The sequence below is a fragment of the Cryptomeria japonica genome, chromosome 2 (assembly GCF_030272615.1).
Source record: "Cryptomeria japonica chromosome 2, Sugi_1.0, whole genome shotgun sequence".
In the NCBI taxonomy this organism is placed as follows: domain Eukaryota; kingdom Viridiplantae; phylum Streptophyta; class Pinopsida; order Cupressales; family Cupressaceae; genus Cryptomeria; species Cryptomeria japonica.
In genome coordinates this window covers 308,971,516-308,990,281 of record NC_081406.1, presented here as the reverse complement: position 1 = coordinate 308,990,281, position 18,766 = coordinate 308,971,516, and positions in this window count along the sequence as shown.

The window sequence follows — 18,766 nt, the reverse complement described above, 5'->3', positions numbered from 1 at the left end:
CATTAGAAATCATAACAATCTCTTCACATTCTTCAAGAAAATTCCAACCTCTCCATGATCACTGCTTCATTAGACTTTGTAACTCATCACACACTATGCATTAGATGCAATCCACTTTGCTCCTTCCCTAGACATCAAACAAACACACCAAAACAATATGAACTTATCCTCATACAATGATCACACATGTGTCCATCATTACCAGTCATCAGATAATAAACCAACAAACTTGATCGGTTAGGGTTTACCAGATACATTGCATAGAAAGGTTTAATGCTTTACATCAGTTTACTTGTTCAACTCACAAACTTAACATACCAGTTTACAACATCTTCCACAAAGCTCTTCCTACCAATTACTAGCCAATATAAAAAACAACAATATCAGCAATAACATGAATACCATTACCGGTTCAATTGACATCAATGACAACATATCATTAATGCAATCTATATGCAAAATGTCAACAAACTAAAAATACCAAGAATCTCCCCCTTTGGCATTGATGGCAATACAAATATCAACACCTCTGATTGCTACTGAGATTGGTGAATAGGATGTTGGTATTTTTGATATTTATGTTGTGATTGCCATTGATGGACAAACACTTGCTTTGAGATCACTTTTTATGTATGATTTATGCTCAATCGGTATTTGTTCCAAACCAGTATTATGTATTATAGTCTTTAGGCTATCAGTGTTTTGCAGAAAGTGTTTACCGATCTCAAGCGGTATGAAGACCTCAAGCGGAGAGAAGAAACTAAAGCCGCAGTTATCACTTTCCCAGTCTTCATTTTTGACAACCTGTAATTGGTTTAATGTTTGAACTGGTATTACTCTGTGATGAGTTACCAACCAGTAATCAGTAAGGTTGTATGAACTGGTAATACTTTGTGATGAGTTACCATCCACCGACACTTTGATGGTGATTTTGTGCCATGTTATCAAATGTGTCTAGATGCAATGAACCTAGGAACTTGCAATGTAATCCTATTGGACCGACATGAAATTAGATTCCTTTTTAAGGACATCATGTCTAGGGTTTTAGTCAATGTAGTTGTTAAGGTTTTTTGGTGGTTGATGAGTTTTTGTATGTGCGATCTTAGAAGAGAAGATTGAGTTTGTGTGATGTAACAGAGTGTGGATTTACTGAAGAGTGAAGTAATACTGAAATGCATTAGCAATGAGCTATCATGGATCTAACCAAGTAGACTATGCTATTTGCTAGATCATTCACTTGTTGATTACTCACATCTTCGACAAGTCTGAAACCCCTAACTGGGTAGGCCCATAAAAGCCTTTGTAAATCCTCTAACAAGGTGGTTCACATCTATGGATCTGAAATCCTCTCACAAGGTAGTTTTTAATCAGACTTATCTCCTAACAAAGATTGAGATTCCTAACATGATCTGTTCTAGTGAAGAACATTGTATGACCTTAACTGGTCTGGTTACTATTCTGCAGATAGTTACTTGTGAGTTTCATCTCACTGTGGTTTTTCCCATTTGGGTTTCCATGTCAAAATCTCTTGTGTTATGGTGATTGTGCTTCTATGGGTGAATGCCTTTTTTTCTATCTGGATTGCATTTGTGTTAACCTATTTGTTAGTAATACTTTTATACTAGTTTACTGCTAAACTATTTAAGTGTTTAAGTTCAGTATTCTTTGGTATACTAATTCACCCCCCCCCCCCCCCCACCTCTTAGTATTCATCAATTGGTATCAGAGCCAACCTTTCTATAAGTTTAATCACTTGGAAAGAGATATGGGGGAATACACTGTGAGGGAACTTACTCATCGGCTCAATCAAACTGAGAAAGCCTATGATGAACTCAAAGTCAAGTATAAGGCCTCTCTGGCAAAAAGGAGAGAGCATGCTGAGAAATTGATGGAGCTAACTGAAAACAGTTCCTTTGATGAAGCGGACATGGAAGCCCTAGTTGAAGAAGTTGAAAAACTGAACGAGTCTAATGCTAACCTAAGAAGGGAACTTGAAGGACTGACTATCAGGATGTGTCAAGAGCTTGAGAACCAGAGAAAAGTTGAAGATCTGGTAAAAGACAAAGATCATGAGATCTCCAAGATGAAACAAGAAACTAGTGCACTTGCCACTCATCTCCAAGAGAGTAAAGTGGAAAAGAGGAAATGCAAGGAGAACTAAATATGGCTATTTCTGAGAATGCAACTTTGAAGGAATCCAATGCTACTATTTCCAAAGAACTCACTGAGTCAAAGTAAATACTTTCCAAATTCAATAAGAGCACTGTTAAGCTAGAGCAAAAGCTTGAATCGGCTAAACCGGTAAAGAATACTAATGGACTTGGTTTCTCTGAATATGAGGAAGGTGAGACCTCTAGAGTAGAAGATGTAGCATCAAAGAAGCAATTGACATCAAAGGATAAAGGTAAGAAAAATTTCAAACCTGTTTGCTTTAATTGTCTCAAGAAAGGACATACTGCTAATGTATGTAGAAATAAGGCTTACAATAACTTTCCTTACTTTCTAGACAATAAACCTAGATCCAATAGATTCAAGGGAAATTGTTATGCATGCAACAAGTTTGGGCATAGGGCATTTGAATGCAGGTCTGTCGTGCACAACACCGGAAGGTATCCTCAAAGGATTCAAGGAGTTTTTCTTGAACCCTCTAGGAACTGAAATCCAAATCGGTTTAGTACCTATAATCATCAGTTAGGAAGCAATGACTATCAAGTGGCAACTGGATGGAGAGCAACATGTTTGATCTATCATGATAATGGTCACATTGCTGCAACATGCAAAAGGTAAAATGGAAACATGAATAAAGGACCTTGGAGAGCACTTGGAATGGTTTGCCATCATTGCAACAAACTGGGTTATACAACAAGATTCTGCAGAATGAGAAAGAATATATCGAATGATATACCAGTCACACTAAAAGGAAAGATTGATGTTGAAACTGTTCAAGGAGATATGAAGAGAACCTAGGAAAAGAAGCTAGAAGAAGTGTCTCTAGAAGAACCAATTTCTGCACCTGGTGTGGAAATCTCTAGACCGACAAACTAAGCTACAAGAAAGCTTAGGGGGAAACAAATCGGTAAAATATTTTGAAACTCCAGTTTACACCGGTAAAAGACCTTAACCGGTATGTGATACCTGTCAATTGGTAGAAGATCAGAAATGGTAAAAGGAAAATTAGGGTTTACGCCCTAATGGTAGAGAATTTATTATGTTAGGTGGAGAATTCATTTAAAAAGGGATTTTCAAGTCATTTTCACTTATCAATTTTTGAGCGAAGAAGTTTTCAAGTGCAGAGTGACAAAAGATGATTTGTCTTGCAATTCAGAGAGATTTCAAAACCTTGAAGAAGAATCTGAGGATGACATCAATCTGTTAATTGTAGAACTCAAAGCGGTAACCCATCAACTAAAGTAGTGAGTGGCAAAGCAGAATTTCCAAGCCCTAAATCTCAACTTTTGAAGGTATTTTTCAAGTTTTTATGTTTATCATGGCTTCAACATTGCACTCTAGTTCTAGTGCACACATTGATTCAGTAGATTTCATCCAACAGAAGGCAAAATATAATGCACTATCCTAAATACCTGCTAGTGTTATAGTGGAGGAAGGTATTTCAGGTTATATTGACTATAAAACTAAAGACCTAGGATCTCTAGTGATCCATTCTCAGTTGAGTTTGTTCTGTAGGAAGGACAAGAAGATCAAACTAGAATTCAGCATCTTGGAAAAGAAGAAGCTTCACAATGCGGTCTATTTCCTTGAAGAATCCATAGATGATCACATCCACATCATTCTAAGTAGAGTGCATGGTGACAAAATGTATTTGGAGTGGACACATGACATCACACCGGAAGCGATTCATGTCATCACCGGTTTCTGTAATGTGTGAGAAATGCCAGCCCTAAGGAAGATCAACAAGACTGATATCACCAAGCTCACCAGTTCTGTGAGCGACCAATGGGGAATGACCATCAATACCATCAAGGATGATCTGGTCAAGTATGCCTACATGGTGATAGGTTACCGAACATTCTATGCTAGCAGGATCAACTCTGTCTCTACTATAGCCGTAAATGCTAGCTATAGGATGATCATGGAATATGCCTCATTTGATTTATGCACCTGTATGCAAAGGCAGCTACTAGTAAACCTGAAGTCAATCAAATAGGACAATGCCTTGAGATTTAAATTCAGACAACTATTGGTCGGATTGTTCTTCTACTTCCAAGGCTACTTCCCAAGAGTTGGTGATATTCAGTGGTCTGCTGACCAACTGGTTACAATGAAAATTAGGGAAAGTCTTCAAGTGGTTAGAACCGGTTATCCCGACGTCTTGAACAAATCCTTTGATGAGTTCAGATGCAAGATGAGCCAAAGGGTGAGAATATCTGGTGACATTGTCAAGAAGTATGAAGAGGACATCTGCTTCACCATTAGAGTAGATGAGTTCTTAATGGAGGTTGTTGAGCATAGAAAGGAAGAAGTGGAGCCTATGGGTTATGAGGTGATGTATGATATGCTAGACGGGTATGTTTCTACCCTACTTGCTTCACCACTTGACCCTAAGAAGAAGAGAACCAACACCTATCTAGAAAGGGTTACACCGGTTGAAGAACCCTTAGTGAAGAAAGGAAAGTCAGTGACATCTGTATCAACACCGGTTACTTTAGCAAGTCCTAAAGTGACTAAGTGGTCACCGGCAAAGAAGAAATTGGAAGTTGCGCCCGCCAAAGTATTTGAGAGAAAGCGGAAGACAAAAGGCAACACATGGGACTCAGAAGATACAGAATCTAAAGAACAACCTAAGAAGACTAGGCAAACAAGAAAGAAGACAAAGACAACTAGCAATGAACCGGCATCATCAGCACTAGTAAATATTGATATTTCCTCTTACAAACCTTTGACACATTGTCAAAGAACTATTAAGAACATTAGGAGAAAAGTGTTGAGTGATTTGGTAGATTATTTTGATGATTTCAATGATAATGAGAAGGAGGAAGTAGAACAGGAAGTCATTCAATATTTATCTATTAATGACCAGTTGCCATCAAAAATTAAATCTGTGACACTAGATTCTTTATATAATTCTTTAGACAACAAATGACGCATTGCCATATAAAAGGAACGGGAGATAAGAGAGGAAATATTTGCTCAATATTTTCCTGATGTGTCTAATTCTGAACTTTATGAAGTTATGGAAAAATATAAACGCCTATTCTTTATGTGAAGAATGAGACTCTTGTTTCTAGAAGGGAAAGTCCTTGAGGTGGTAAAAGATACCCACTCTCATGCCCAAGTTGCTCTAAAGTTGTACCAAGTGTCCGAAGCCAACAAGAAGGTAGAATAAGAACTGGAAATTGCAAAACCGTATGAGGTGTATAACAGTGAAGGAGAACAGGTCACTAAGCAACTGGACCCTATTGATGTTGATGCTTTGGATGGTGAAGATGTTACTCCGGATACACCAACAGAAATAGAAAGATAGGAGAAACTGGACAAGGAAAAGGCTAACAAGGAGCAAGAAGAGAAAAAGAAAAAGAATCAAGAGGAAGAAAAGAGGAAGCAGGTGGAGGAAGAGAAGAGGAAACAGATAGAAGAAGAGAAGAAGCAATAGGAAGAAGAGAAGAGAAAAGAAGAGGAGAAGAGAAAAGAGAAGGACGAAGAAAAGAAATAGGAAGAGGAGAAGAAGAAGAAGGAAGAACAAAAGAAGAAGGAAGAGGAGAAGAAAGAAGAAGAGAAGCGGAAAGAAGAACAAAGGAAGAAGGAAGAAGAGAAAAGAAAGAAAGAAGCTAAGGAGCAGAAGAAGGTGGAAGAAGATAAGCAAAAAGCCAAGGAAAAGGAGGAAGCAACAAAGAGTGTACATGTAGAGACCCCAAAGGCAATCGGTGGTCAAGCCAAACTGGCTAACATCACTAGTCCAACTGACCTCCAATCCACAAATGAAACAGAGCTACTGCAGAGCATTAAGCTTGCTCAAGAGTTACTGGAATCGCTGAGGAGGAAGAAGGAGCAAGATGTCATTCAAACTATGGTAGAAACTCTTACTAGCTTGATTCCTGATACCAATCTCCCAAGTACCGATTCCTCTCTAGCTCAATTGAAACTCCTATGCATAGTTGGAGAGGACCAGGTGCAATTCCTGGAAGATGTTGTTGAAGCTAATGCTCAAAAGAAGCATCAAAAGGCTCTGAACACTGTAGTGGTGAAGAAGTTGAATGAGCTCTAGTCCGAACTTTAGAAGGCACAAAAGGACATAAGAGATGCTCTGGATGAGGGGAATCTACTGCTCAGTAAGATATGTCAACCTCATCTATTTTGTGATGATGTGCTCGCTCAGAAAGACAAACTGCAAACTAATTTGTAGATATACATAAGCACCTTCAAGATGCCTTATGATTCCTTCACCACATATGGGTAAACCGTTCACCAGTTTCAATTCCAGACTACAAGAATAGAGTTAGAGATCAGCAACCAAACATGAGATTTGCAGGAGCTTCAACTGGTTCTACTACCAAGACTGCAAATACTTCATAAATGCTATCTTAATCTGGATGCCTTAACGGTCACTCAAGAGATGAGTACCTTGGACACCATGGAAGAATAGGTATCCCAGATGCAAATGGAAAGTGAGGTTGCTACCTCATTGCTTGAGTCATGGTCCTTAACCATGAAGACATTTATGTAGGACTTTAAATTAGTTTTTGACAAGTATCACTCTTTATTGTCATAAACACTTATTATTTTTGATAATATGAACAAGGGTTATTCAGCTATACTTTATCATTGTTGGCAAAGGGGGAGTAGTATTCTGTATTTAAAATTTTGCTGCATGTTATCTATACTTTCATGCTTATCTTTGGAAGGGAGTAGTATACATTGTATTTTCTGCAAAAGGGATAGTGTATATGCTTAGGGGGAGTAATTTTGATTATGGCATATTTTTGTTGTAAAACATTTAGATGTCAAAATTTTCCTAAGTGTTGCCATCAATGCCAAAGGGGGAGATTGTTGGCATTTTTTATGTTTATGTTGTGATTGTCATTGATGGACACATAGTTGCTTTGAGATAACTTTTTATGTATGAGTTATGCTCAACCGATATTTGTTCCAAACCAGTATTATGTATTATAGTCTTTAGGCTATTCGTGTTTTGCAAAAAGTGTTTACCGATCTCAATCAGTATGAAGACCTCAAGCGGTTTGAAGATCTCAAGTTGAGCGAAGAAACTAAAGCCTCAGTTATCATTTTCCCAGTCTTCATTTTTGACAACTGGTAATCGGTTTAATGTTTGAACCGGTATTACTCCGTGATGAGTTACCAACCAGTAATCAGTAAAGTTGTATGAACCGGTAATACTCTGTGATGAGTTACCAACTAGTATTTTTGTGATGAGTTACCATCCACTGACACTTTGATAGTGATTTTGTGTCATGTTATCAAATGTGTCTAGATGCAATGAACCTAGGAACTTGCAATGTAATCCTATTGGACTGACATGAAATCATATTCTTTTTTAAGGACATCATGTTAGGGTTTTAGTTGATGTAGCTGTTAAGGTTTTTTGGTGGTTGATGATTTTTTGTATGTGCGATCTTAGAAGAGAAGATCGAGTCTGTGTGATGTAACAGAGTGTGGATTTACTAAAGACTGAAGTAATGTTGAAATGCATTAGCAATGAGCTATCATGGATCTAACCAAGCAGACTGTGCTATTCTCTAGATCATTCACTTGTTGATTACTCACATCTTCAACAAGTCTGAAACCCCTAACCGGGTAGGCCCAAAAAAGCCTTTGTAAATCCTCTAACAAGGTGGTTCACATCTATGGATTTGAAATCCTCTCACAAGGTAGTCTTTAATCGGACTTATCTCCTAACAGAGATTGAGATTCCTAACAGGATCTGTTCTGGTGAAGAACATTGTATGACCTTAACTGGTCTAGTTACTATTATGCAGATAGTTACTTGTGAGTTTCATCTCATCATGGCTTTTCCCATTTTGGTTTCCACATCAAAATCTCTTGTGTTATGGTCATTGTGCTTCTGTGGGTGAATGCCTTTTTTGCTTTCTGGTTTGCATTTGTGTTAACTGGTTTGTTAGTAAAACTGTTATACTGGTTTACTGCTAAATTGTTTAAGTGTTTAAGTTCAGTATTCTTTGGTATATTAATTCACCCCCCCATCTTAGTATTCATCATAGGAATCCTGGTTTACATTACCAAGCATTCACCTTGCTCTGTCTGTCTCCAGCCTGCCACTAGTTCACCTAATCAAACACATAATTCTTCTACCTGTCATTGGTTCACCTAATCAGACACATAATTTTTCTCCTCAATCGCATAATTATTCTCCCCCTTTGATAGCAATGTCAATGTGAAAGTAAAAACATGTAATTCTGCTCTCACTATGCATCAACAACATACAACAACTTGATGCTCCCCCTATGGAATACATCCACTTCTTCATCAATCCATGTAAGATTCTACAAGTAATTTAGGGACTAATGCAATCAACATCATGCTCAATTATTTTCATGAAGAGGGACAACCCCCATTTGACTTCTAAGATACTCAAAAATGGTCTTAGGCAAAGTTTTGGTAAAGATATTTGCAAGCTGCTCCTTGGTAGAAACATGCTCCAAGATAAGATCTTTACTTTGAACTTTCTCCCTCAAGAAGTGATACTTCAATTCAATGTGCTTATTCCTTGTGTGCAAAACAAGATTTTTAGAAATCTTTATTGCACTTGTATTATCACACAAAATATTTATTGGTTCTAAGATTTTCATCTTAAAACCTTCCAAAATGTGTCTCATCCAAATAGCTTGTGTGCAATTCATATAAGCTTCTACATACTCAGCTTCAACAGTAGATTGTGAACTACAACTCTTCTTTTTACTACTCCTTGAAACTAGCCTTCCTCCTAGAAATAATGCTCCACCATTAGTACTCTTTTGGTCATCAATATTTCTTGCCCAATTAGCATCTGTGTATGCTTCAAATCAAGATTTCCACCATATGGATACCATAACCCATAGTCAACAATATCTTAAAGATATCTAAAAATTATCTTGGTTGCCATCAGATGTGCTTTCTTTGGATTCTTCTGAAATCTAGCAACAATACCAACTACATGGGCAATATCCGGTCAACTGTGAATAACATAGTGTAATTTGCCAATCATTGACATGTATTCCTTTCCATCTACAGACTTAGATGCATCTTCCTTGGACAACTTACAACTTGTAACCATTGGGGTTCCAACTGGTTTACAGTCACTCATACAAAAAGTCTTCAAAACAACTTTCACATACTTAGATTGAGTAATGAAAATACCATTCTTCATTTGTTGTATCTGCAAGCCTATGAAATTTTTTATTTCTCCTACTAATGACATCTTAAACTCAGTCTTCATTTCATCTGCAAAACTATTGCTCATGTCATCATTACCTCCAAATATAATATCATCAACAAATACTTCACTGGCCAGTATTTCATCTCCTTCAGATTTGAGATAAATGTTGTTGTCATCATTGGTTCTAGAAGAGCCTATCTTCATTAGATGTGTATGAAGTCATTCATACCATGCTTTGGGTGCCTACTTTAATCCATACAAAGCTTTATGCAATTTGCATACCATGTCTTCCTTATTTGTGAATGCATAACCATCAAGCTACTCTATATAAACCTCTTCTTCCAATATCCCATTCAAAAATGCAGACTTAACATCCATCTGGTATACCTTGAACTTCTTATGAGGTGCAAATGCAAGTAAAGTTCTGACACCTTCCAGTCTTGCTACTGGTGCAAAATTTTCTCTATAATCTTCTCCTTCTTCTTGCGCATAACATTTGCAGACTAATCTTTCCTTGTTGTGAACTGTTGGCATTTTTGATGATTATGTTGTGATTGTCATTGATGGACTCACACTTGCATTGAGATCACTTTTATATGTATGAGTTATGCTCAGCTGGCAATTGTTCCCAACCAGTATGATGCATTATAGTCCTTAGACTATTGGTGTTTTGCAGAAAGTGTTTACCGATCTGAAGCGGTATGTTAACCCCAAGTGGTTCGAGGATCTCAAGTAGTACAAAGGATCAAAGCGGTAGAACATATATTTCCCAGTCTTCATTTTTGTCAAACCAACAACTGGTATTTTGTATGAACTGATAATACTTTGTGATGAGTTACCAACCAGCATTTTGTGATGAGTTACCATCCACCGATTGTTTGATGGTGCCGACACTTCAATGGTGCTTTTTGTGTCATGTTATAGAATACATCTAGATGCATTAAACCTAGGAAATTGAAATGTAATCCTATTGGACCGACATGAAATCAGATTCCTTTATAAGGACATCATGTCTAGGATTTTAGGTTGTTGCTAGGGTTTAAGGTGGTTGATGAGTTAGAGAGAGTGTGAATGTGTAGAAGACTGAAGTAATGCTGGAATGCATTAGGAACAAGCTATCAAGGATCTAACCAAGCAATCTGTGCTATTTGATAGATCACTCGCTTGTTGATTACTCACTTCTTCGACAAGTCTAAAGCCCTTAACCAAGTAGGCCTAAAAGCCTTTTGTAAATCCTCTAACAAGGTGGTTCACATCTGTGGATCTAAAATCCTCTAGAAAGGTAGTCTTTAATCGGAATTATCTCCTAATAGAGATTGAGATTCCTAATAGGATCTATTCTGGTAAAGAACATTGTATAACCTTAACTGGTCTGGTTCCTATTCTGCAGATAGTTACTTGTGAGTTCCATCTCACCATGGTTTTTCCCATTTAGGTTTCCATGTCAAAATCTCTTGTGTTATGGTGTTTGTGCTTCTGTGGGTGAATGCATTATTTTCTATTTGGTTTGCATGTGTTCTAACCGATTTGTCTGCTAGACTATTTTACCGGTTTACTGTTAGTCTAGCAAAGTGTTTAAGTACAGAGATTTTTGGCATACTAATTCACCCCCCCCTCTTAGTATTCATCAATTGGTATCAGAGCCTACCTTTCTATAAGTTTAACCACTTGGAAAGAGATATGGGGGAATACACATTGAGGGAACTTATCGGCTCACTTAGTCTGAGCAAGCCTATGATGATCTTATGGTCAAATATAAGGCATCTTAAAAAAAAAGGAGAGAACATGCTGAAAAGCTGATGGAGCTATCTGAAAATAGTTCCTCTGATGAAATGGACATGGAAACCCTTATTCAAGAAGTAGAAACGCTGAATGAATCCAATTCCAACCTGAGAAAAGAATTGGAAGGACTGACTATTCAAATGTGCCAAGAGCTTGAGAATCGGAGGAAAGCTGAAGATCTGGTAAAAGACAAAGATCATGAAATCTCCAAGTGAAAGCAAGAGATCAGTGCCCTAACTACTCAGCTCCATGCGAGCAAAGTGGAAAAGGAAGACATGCAAGGAGAACTAAACATTGCCATCTCTAAGAATGAAAACCTAATGCAAACAAATGCTGCTATTTCCAAAGAACTCTTTGAGTCAAAGGAAACACTTGCTAAGTTCAACAAGAGTACTGTTAAGCTAGAGCAAAAGCTTGAATCTGCCAAACCTATCAAGAATACTGATGGACTTGGTTATTCTGGTCATGAGGAAGGTGAGACCTCTGGTACAAATGCTAGAGCATCAAAGAAACAATCGACATCAAAGGATAAAGGTAAGCAAAAGTTTAAACCTATTTGCTTTAACTATCTTAAAGAAGGACATACTTCCAATGTGTGTAGGAGTAAGGCTTACAATAATTTTCCTTATTTTCTAAATGATAAGCCTAGATCCTATAGATTCAATGGTAACTATTATGCATGCAACAAGTTTGAGCATAGAGCATCTGAATGCAGGTTTGTTATGAACAACACTGGAAGATATCCTTAGAGGACTCAAGGAGTTGGTCCGGAACCTTTTGTGAATCGAAATCACATCTAGTTTAATGCCTTCAATCATTAGTTAAGAAGTGGTGGCTATCAAGCGGCAACCAAATGGAGAGCAGACTGTTTGATCTATCATGATCATGGTCACACTGCTGCAACATGCATGAGGAAGAACGGTAACATGAATAATGGACCTTGGAGAGCACCTGGAATGGTCTACTATCATTGCAACAAACTGGGTCACATTACCAGATTCTGCAGAACAAGAAAGAACATATTAGATGACATACCGGTCACTCTAGAAGGAAAGATTGATATTGACACTGTTCAAGAAGATATGAACAAAACCTAGAAGAAGAAACCAACAGTGTTGCAAGAAGAACCAATTTCTGCACCTAGTGTGGAAATAACGGAACCGACAAACTAAGCATCAGAAAAGCTTAGGGGGAGAAAATGGTGAAACACTAAGAACCCCCAGTTTACACTCGTAAAAGACCTTAACCGATATGTGATACCTATCATTTGGTAGAAGGCCAGAAATGGTAACAGGCAAATTAGGGTTTACGCCCTAATGGTGGAGCAATTATTATGGTAGGTGAGGAATATGTTTAAAAGGAATTTTCAAATCATTTCTCACTATCATTTTTTGAGTGAAGAAGTTTTTCAAGTGCAGAGCGAAGAAAAAGTGATTTGTGTTGTGATTCAAAGAAATCTTGAAACCCTGAAGAAGATTCAAAAGCAAATATCAAACGGTCAAGAGAAGAACTCAAAGTGGTGATTCAACAACCGATGGAGTGGAAGGCGAAGTGGAATTTGCAAGCCCTAAATTCTTGATTTCTAAAAGGTATTTCTCAAGTTTTCTATTTTGTCATGGCTTCCGCATCTCATGATAGTTCTATTGCAACTATCGATTCTATGGATTTCATACAAAGAAAGTCAAAATATAATGCCTTGTCTCAAGTACTGGCTAGTGTTATAGTAAAAGAAGGGATTTCTGATTACATAGACTACAAGATCAAAGACCTAGGGTCTCTTGTGATCCATTCTTAGCTAGGTCTATTCTGTGGGAAGGATAAAAAGATCAAACTGGAGTATAGCATCTTAGAGAAGAAGAAGCTTCACAATGCAGTTTACTTCCTAGAGGATTTCACAGATGACCACATTTGGATCATTTTGAGCAGAGTTCATGGTGACAAGATGTATCTTGGGAGAACACATGATATCACACCGCAAGCTATTCAGGTCATCACCAATTTTTGCAATACAGGGGAAGTGCCAGCCCTAAGGAAAGTTAGCAAGACTGAAATGTCCAAGCTCACCGGTTCAGTGAGCGACTCACATGGCATGACCATCAACTCAATCAAGGATGATCTGGTAAAGTATGCCTACATGGTGATAGGCTATCGGATGTTCTTTGCTAGCAAAATTAATTTTGTCTCTGCTACAGTGGTAAATGATCAACGAAGATGCATCATTTGATCTGTGCACCTATATGCAAAGACAACTTATGTTGAATCTTAAGTCAATCAAACAGGACAATGCACTGAGATTCAAGTTTGGACAACTACTGGTAGGGTTATTCATCTACTTCCAAGGTTATTTCCCAAGAGTTGGAGATATTCAGTGGTCTGCCGACCAACCAGTTACTAAGCACATCAAAGAGAGCCTACAAGCAGTTGGAACCAGTTACCCTGATGTTCTGAACAAGTACTTTGATGAGTTCAAAAGCAAGATGAGTCTAAGGATGAGGATATCTAGCAACATTGTCAAGAAATATGAAGAGGATATTTGCTTTATCATCAAAGTGGATGAATGCATAATGGAGGTTGTTGAGCCCAGACAGGAAGAAGTAGAGCCTATGGGCTATCAAGTGATGTATGATATGCTAGATGCGTATGCTTCTACCCTAGTCACCTCACCCCTTGATCCTAAGGCAAAGAGAACTGACACCTATCTAGAAAGGGTTGCACCAGTTGTAGAACCTCTTGAAAAGAAAGGAAAGGCAATGCCTTCAGCATCGGCACCGGTTACTACAGCCAGTCCCAAAGTGACCAAGCGGTCACCTACAAAGAAGAAATCGGAAGCGACACCTGCCAAAGTCTTCGAGAGGAAGAGGAAGACAAGGAATAACTCACCGGATTCAGAAGAAACTGTGTCTGAAGAAAAACCCAAGAAGACAAGACAAACAAAGAAAAAGACAAAGAATGAACTGACATCATCTGCACCGGTAAATATTGACATTTCTTCCTACAAAACTTTGACACATTGTCAAAGAACTATCAAAAATATTAGGAGAAAAGTGTTGAATGATTTGATTGATTGTTTTGATGATTTCAATGATGATGAAAAGGAAGCAGTTGAACAAGAAATCATTAAGTATTTATTTGTTTATGACCGGTCGCCTTCAGAAATTAGATCTGAGACACCAGATTCTTTGTATAATTATTTAGACAATAAATGGCACATTACCATAGAAAAGGAACAGGAAATGAGAGAAAATTTTCGCTCAACATTTTCCTAATGTATCAAATTCAGAATTTTTTGAAGTTATGAATAAATACAAAGGCCTCTTCTTCATGACAAGAGGAAGACTCCTATTACTAGAAGGAAAGGGTCACGAAGTGATCAAGAATACACATACTCTTGCTCAAGAAGCTCTTAAGTTGCATCAAGTGGCTGAAGCCAACAATAAGGCTAAGTAAGAACTGGCAATAACAAAACTAGATGAAGTGTTTGATAATGAAGGAAACTGGGTTACTGAACCTATAAACACTATTGATGTTGATGCTCTGGATGTAGAGGATGTTGCTCAAGGTACACCATCAGAAGCAACATGATAGGAGAAGCAGGTAGAACAGGTAGAAAAGCAAAAGGAAGCAGAGGACAAAAAGGAGGAAGCAAAGAAGCAAGTAGAGAAGAAGAAAGCAGAGAAGGATAAAGAAGAGGAGAAGAGAAAGGAAGCAGAGAAGGAGAAAAAGAAGGATGAAGAGGAGAAGAGGAAAAAGGAAGAGGAGAAGAAGAAGAAGGATGAAGAGGAGAAGAGGAAAAAGGAAGAGGAAAAGAAGAAGAAGGATGAAGAGGAGAAGAGAAAGAAATAAGAGGTAAAGAAGGAGGATGAAGAGGAGAAGAGAAAGAAGGATGAGGAGAAGAAGAAGAATGAAGAAGAAAAGAAGCAGAAAGATGAAGAAAAGAAAAAGGAAGAGGAGAAGAAGTAGTAGGAAGAGGAGTAGAAGAAAAAGGATGAAGAAGAAGAGAAGTAGAGGAAAGAAGAGAAAAGGAAAACATAAGAAGAGGAAAAGAAAAAGACAGAAGAGAAAAAGTTAAGAGCTACAAAGAAAGAAGAAGTGGCAAAAAGCACTCAGATGGAGACTCCATGTTAGGTCCCAGAGACAACTGAGGAGGGGGGGGGGTGAATCAGTTGTCAACTAAATTCAAACCAAAAACAACTTAACCAACTTAATGCTTAATACTGGTAAACCAGTTAAGTATGTCGGTAGATAGTTTAAATAGTTAATTGCTATACCGGTAAAGATTAATGCATGAAACGTAAAAAAAAAGTCATCCACAATACATAACACCAATATTTGTATGTGGAAACCCTGTAAGGGGAAAAACCATGGTGGGAAACCTTACCCACAATCAGATGATACTATTGTAGATAGTAAGTGTACATAAATGGGGTCTGCACATGCAGAAAGGCCAAGCGCTTAGAGCTCACTACTCAATCACAAAATGGGAGCACACTAACTACAATTGGATGGTTAAATCCAATAAGAATGTACTACACAAAATAGCATCTTCATATGCTAGATTCAATATTAGTGTAATGCTAATATGCTTCCACAAAAAAGTAGCTTCACCTTGAAATGATGTCTGCATGTATTGCACTTCTTAATCTTGCATATACCTTCACACAATTCTTTTTTGCATTCCACATTTGATCTTACAAATAAGATCTTACATTTATACCATAACCTAAGACCAATTTTAGTAGGTCGGCTCTACAAGATATTACAATAAAACATTTTACAAACAATATAATATCCAATGCAATACCTGATTTAACATGTCATCTTAATGCATTTACAACAATAATTAATCATCTCCATAGCATGCCATGTTGATTTGGAAATGATAAACCTGTCGGTGTAACCCAAGACCTATTTGCCGGTAAAAGCAAATATGCAACTATGAATATACCAATGATTAATTCATTAAGATAAGATGTCCACACGATGTCTTCGATATTACCAAGTGTCTTCCATATAATTCCAAGTGTCGATGATCATTATATCCTGTCGGTGAACCATATACCAGTAACTGTGCAATAGTTACTTGCTTGCCAGTGAATGTTGTTGGATCTCCAAAGTGCTAGTGTTTTAGTAGGTGTTGACATCAATGACAAAACCATACCAAAATACCAACAATCTCCCCCTTTGGCATTGATGACAACACAAGATGGAAAAACCATCAAAGTGCCAAAACAGAAATGCCAAATACCAAAAACTAACAAAAAAGATTATAACCAGAAATCAGAGAGTAATAATCTCTCTTAAACAATAATCTCTCCCCTTGGGAGCAACATGTGTTATCCAAAGTTTTTGAATACCAATCTCTCCTCAAAAGATAATGTGTTTTTCCATAGATATCTCTCCCTCTTTGACATCAAATGCCAAAGTTACAACAAAACTAAGTTCATATACAAAATACCAATCAATTCAATATACCAACTACTCCCCCTGAGAAGTAGCTTCCTCATCAAAGACCAGAATAAAAGATTTATCTTTTATTTCTGTCGGTTGATGACAATAATCAACTGTCTAAGTCTCTACCTTTGGTGGTATGACTCCAAGCTGATATCTGAGATATTCAAAAGTCTCCTTAGGCAAAGCTTTTGTGAAAATATTTGCAAGTTGTTCTTTAGTATTCACATAAACCAATTTTATCTCCTTTTCTTCAACTTTTTCCCTTAGAAAATTTAGTTTGATAGAAACATGTTTTGTTTTAGAATGTAATACTAGATTCTTAGATATATCAATTGCTGCAGTGTTATCACAATATATAGTAATAGGTTACTTGCATTTTACCTTTATGTCTTTCAACATTTTCTTAAGCCATAGTACCTATGTACAGTTAGTTGCTATTGCAACATATTCTGATTCTGCTGTTGATAAAGATGTACAACTCTGTTTCTTACTCAACCAAGAAACTAATATGTTTCCACGAAAGAATGCTCTGCCTATGGTGCTTTTTCTGTCATCCACATCTCCTACCCAATTTGCATCTGTGTATGCACATAGATCAAAATTTTCATCTCTAGGATACCATAAGCCAAGATTTATAGTGCCTTGTAAGTACCAGAAAATCCTTTTTACTGCTGATTCATGATTTTCTCTAGGACTACTTTGAAATCTTGAAATAATACATACTGCATTCATGATATTAGGTCTGGTTTATGTCAAATATAGTAAACCTCCTATCATAGATTTGTATCTAGTTGGATTAATAGGTGTAGATTCATCCCTTTGTGATAATTTGTCATTTGTTGTCATAGGTGTGCTTACCAGTTTAGAGTTCTCCATCCCAAATTTCTTTAGTAACTCTTTTAAGTATTTGGATTGACTCAAGAATATATCTTTGCCAGTCTATGAAATTTGCAATCCTAAAAAGAATTGTATTTCTCCAATCATAGACATTTCAAATTCTTGCTGCATTTTAATAGAAAATTCTTTACATAATCCATCTTCCCCTCCAAAGATTATATCATCAACAAATACTTCTATAATCAAGATGTCAGCATTAGTTATTTTGTAATATAAATTATTGTCTGCATTTCCTTTAGTAAAACCAATCTTTAAAAGATACTTATCCAATCTTGCATACCAAGCTCTTGGGGCTTGTTTTAGTCCATATAGAGATTTTCTTAACTTGCAAACCATATCATTGTCATCTGTCAAAGAAAAACCATTAGGTTGTTCACTATAGACTTCCTCTTCAAGATCTCCATTCAAAAATGCACATTTAATATCCATTTGAGAAACTTTGTAGTTCTTGTGTGCTGCAAAAGCCAAAAATAATCTGACTGCCTCAATTCTAGCTACCGGTGCAAAGGTTTCATTGTAATCAACTCCTTTCTGAGAATATCCCTTATACACTAGTCTTTCTTTATTTCTGACAACCTTACCATCTTAATTAAGTTTGTTTCTGAATACCCATTTGGTTCCAATTACATTTTTATCTTTAGGTCAGGGAACTAATGTCCAAGTGTGGTTTTTCTCAATTTGCTCTAATTCTTCTTCCATAGCTTTAATCCAAAATTTATCTTCACATGCCTCATTAATAGATGATGGTTCGATTTGAGAAATAAGACATACCTCTTCATTTGCCAATCTTCCTCTTGTCATAACTCCTTTAAATTTGTTTCCAATTATCTGATCTTCTGAATGATTCAATCTTACATACCAGGGTGTCTTAGTTTGCTGTTGTTCTTCAATTACTATGGAATCCGCAGATGGTACCGGGGTAACTGGATCTTCATTCTATATCGGTGGATTTAGTGTAGGTTCATTTGTCACACTTTCTGTTGCCGGTTCAGAGTCTATATACCTTGAAGTTCCTTTGAATTGTTCATCAATCTTTACATTTGTACTCTCAACAATTTTCTACAATCTCTTGTTAAAACATCTATATGCCTTGCTCTTAGATGAATAACCAAGAAATATTCCTTCATCACTTCTAGGATCAAATTTTCCAATATACTCATCTCTTCAGATATAACATTTACTTCCAAAAATTATGAAATACTTAAGAGTAGGAGTATTACCAAACCATAGTTCATGAGGGGTCTTACCGGTTTCACCTTTGATGTGAACTTTGTTGAATGTATAGAC